The sequence below is a fragment of the Trematomus bernacchii genome, unplaced genomic scaffold (assembly GCF_902827165.1).
Source record: "Trematomus bernacchii unplaced genomic scaffold, fTreBer1.1, whole genome shotgun sequence".
NCBI classification, from domain to species: Eukaryota; Metazoa; Chordata; class Actinopteri; order Perciformes; family Nototheniidae; genus Trematomus; species Trematomus bernacchii.
Window position 1 is genome coordinate 4,350,999 of NW_022987567.1, and position 4,243 is coordinate 4,355,241.

Below are 4,243 nucleotides of genomic sequence, written 5' to 3' on the forward strand. Positions count from 1 at the left end.
AGCGTCTCCAGCGCTTTCGAGCGGCAATGGCCGTGGCCCACCCCCCATTCCCCTGATAGGTGGAAAGTTGCCCATATAGGCGGAGCACCCTGTTTCTGACGTCAGAACAATTTCAAATCTGTATCAGCTCCGTTGCAGCCCCGTTTTTAGGGATTTGGGTATGGAGGAAAAGAGAGAGGGTTGTGTTCTCTGACACTTGGTGAGTTCCCTGACACACCGGGGACACATTCATGTATAAAAGACGTACAAAAGTGCATTTTGCATGATAGGTCCCCTTTAATGTAAAGCATTTGAACATTATTTTGTGTCACATTTTCATTATTAAGTTGATGTACAACTGTATAGTATCTTAATTATTTAAAATATAAGGTGACTAAAAATGGCAACCGTATTTTCAGTTTTGGCAAACAAAAGCTGATGCCTGGTTGCCAGCCTGGCAACCACTTTTAAAAGTTAGCGTTGAGCCCTGTAACGCTTGAGATTTTTTAAAGTTTTGAATGGTAACTGCCTATGTTTGTAGCTTGATTTAGAGAGGTTGTGTTTGTTCGTTCCAGTAATTAGCCGTGTCCCGGCTATCGGTTCAGCTAAATATTGAAGCTAAATTGGCACGTTTCGGAGAGGTTGTGTGTATTCGTGCCAGTAATTAGCTGTGTCCTGGCTCTCTGAATTGTAGCTTGTTAGACCCTTCTATGTTCTGAAAGCTGGGCCATTGCTGTGAAGTGGAACTTGTAACTTTTTTCTGGTTCAGCTCGCGCTAAACCTGCCCAGATACAGAGGGGGTGCCTCGCGCCATTCTTTCCATTGAACGAGTAAAATGCTAAATGTGTTCAGAAATAGCATTCATATTGTGTATGAATGCTATTTTTTACTCTTGAAATGGGGGAAACAAATTTGTATTTCTGTTGTTTTAGAAAATATTTTATAGAAAAGAAAGGAATATCTTTAGTTTATTTCATCGAAATACGGTGCCCATAAACCACATGTCCCACAATGCATCTACTTCTGTGACCTGCGCATTGAAGCGTCTTAATATCAGCCATTTGTAGCAGCGGGAACAGTCCGTGCTGTAACTGTTGTACTTGTGTGCATCTTATTCTTTGTCATGTTCTCAGTTCCTATGACTTTATTAAGGTCTGCTTCATAATGTACTTACATAATTGTTCTCTATTTCAGGTGCAGATTTAGAAGATTTACATTTTGCTGCAACTGGATGAAGTGGACTTGCAAGTTGTGATGCTCATTTTAAGTTTCTTATTGGTATCGTGTGCCTCTACAGTGACATGTTTCCATGTTGTGATATTACATTCTTGAATCTTTATGTGTTTAAAAAGAAAATAGTTTCAGGTTAATGACAGTTTTAGAGTGTTGGAAGTGTGTCACAAAGAAACTTGTACTTTAAGAGGACATTTAATGTTAATTTCAGTATTTAGTGTCTCTACTGGGACATGTCTCTATGCTTTATGCTGTATGAATGCTTGTTGTTTGTATGTTGTCTTCTCCTGAGTGTGTAAGTCTCTTGTTTCTTTTTGTATTTTTGGCACCTTAAAAAAAGGAGTAGCTCTACTCATCTCATTGGTATAATGACAATAAAGGATTCTATTCTTCTTTAATGTTCAAAAAGCTCTTTATTTTTCTCATACTGCCTGTGCTGCAGCACCTCTTTTCACCCTCTGCCCTATTTGTAAAATGAAATGTTATAATTCATGTGCATGTATGTATATCACAACTCATTCAGTCTGGCTCCAGCAACCCAAAGCGTCTGTTCTCCACCATCAGCAAACTTCTCAAACCCTGTGACAACGCCACCTCATTCTTCACCACAGAACAGTGCAACTCCTTCCTCTCGTTTCTCCAAACCAAAATCAGCAACATTTACAGCAATCTGACACCCTCATCAGCACCCCCCACCTCCCCTCCAGGCTCCCCCTTCACCTCACAGCCCCTGTCCCACTTCTCCCCTGTGACCCCCATGCAACTGTCCGACTTCATGACTGGAATGAACTCCACCTGCACACTTGACCCAATGCCCTCCAAATGTGTTAAAGGGACCTGCCATCTTCCAATTCATCGCCACCATCATTAACTCCTCCCTCAGATCTGGATCAGTTCCCCCCTCTCTCAAACTGGCTGCTGTCAAACCCATTCTCAAAAGACCTGGGGCCTCATTTATAAAGGGATATACGCTCAAAAAATGGCGTACGCCAGTTTCTACGCAATGTTTGCGATTTATAAAATTCTAACTTGACTGGAAAATGTGCGGTTCTCCACGCAAACTCTAACCCATGCACTAAGCACACAAACGGGGGAGACGAGAAACTGCGACACCGTTGGCAGAAGGAAGAATGGAGAGAAATATGTGGAAATAATACCATAAATAAAATGTTACATCTCATTTATCAAATATGAAGAATTCATTTTCAAACATTGATTAAAGCCAATCTTAAAGGGCCCATGTCATGGCCATTTCCACTGATCATAATTACATTGTTGAGGTATACTAAAATAGATTTATACTGTGCAATTTTCCAAACTTACATTGGTTTCGCATACAGCATCTCTGTAAAGTATGTGTATTCAGCAGTATTCACTCTCTCCACTAAACGACTCGTTGGAGCTCCTCCCTGTGAGCCTAGTGTGCTCCGATTGGTCAGCTCGGCCACTCTGTTCTGATTAGTCAACCACCTGAGAGGCTCCGCCCATGTCTAACAGTGCTTTTTTCGGCTCGCTCTCAGCGGAACATCAGTCTTATAATAGCGTCGGTACAGCCGTATATTTTATACGCTAACTAACCGAACTGTACCTACAACTGTTGTTATAGAAGACTAAGTTATTTTTACCTGTAATAAACTACTACTGTTTGATGAGAAATCAAATCATGGTTTGCTATATATGAATGATATGTTATAGGAGCAAATAATTCAGGGAAGAAAGGATAGGCCTACTAAGTATTTCCATCAAACTTTATTTTTAGAAATGTACAAAATGAACATAAATATACATATATACACGGTATATCATCCATTCCTCCCCGTTGTCGGCATCTTGCCTGGGCGCAGCCGGGGCTTTTTAGGACGAGGCCTCAGTGTGGTAGTCCCGTCCCTGTGATGTATTTTCCGCCAGGATCTGGCTGGACGAAATCAAATGCAAATCACAAAATATTAGAGAAACTTAGTTGTTTTAGATTCGTTAGTAGTAGTTGTGGTAGGAGTGTGGATCTATCTAATCCATCTATATAATCAACACAGTAAGCTTGCCAGCTAATATGCTAACCTAGCTTTCTTGTTTACCTTAGCAAACATGATATGAACGTTAGCTCGGAGGAACGGCAACTATAATGGAGTGTAATAAAACTACTATGAACAAAAGCTAGTGGTTCATATTAGGCTAGCAATAACGTGTTTATAATTGCAATCTTATACGGGTAGTCTGCTACGTTCGGTCATACAATGTTTCCCGCTAGCATGTATAGCTAGCCTCGTTAGCTATACATGCTATCAGCGTCGGAGGACAGCCAACTGTAATGTACCGTCCTTTGGGGGTCTGTAAGCGGGAAAAGAGAGGGGATTTCCCCGTTGTCTCTGCTGGAAGTGTGAAATAAACAGAGTCCCCATTTCAGGGACACCACTTGGAGGTCTCTAGGCCGTCCTTTGGGGGTATGTGAGCGGGCAAAGAGAGGGGATTTCCCCGTTGTCTCTGCTGGAAGTGTGAAATAAACTTAGTTGTTTGATGTTCGTCACTTGCCAGCTGGATTACAATGTTAATCTACGTTTGCTAGTTGTTCAGTTGTTCAATATGCTATACTATACTATGAACAACAGATAGTGGTTCATATTAGGCTATCAAGCACATGTTTACAATTGCAATCTTATATGGGTAGTCTGCTACATTCATTGTAGCTGGCATAAAAACAATTTTTTTTCCAGAGCAAACTCATGTCTAGCTCTTAGTAGCCTTGTTGGTTAGCTCGGTAGCATACACGCTCGGAACGCCAGCTATAATGTAATTACGTTTCGCGACTGACCGTACGGTAAATCACCTGGAGTATACTGTCTATGAGTATTTCGTGTGTGAATGCAGACATTCTCCTGCTATGAGATACATGTATGTAAGGCCATCTGCTGATATTAGAGTTGATATGGAAACGCTAGCAACTTAGTTAGCACAGTTAGCACTGGCTTAGCAGTCCGAAACATGTTTACACATTTAAACAGTCGTGGTAGATACCTTGTTTGATAAATACACA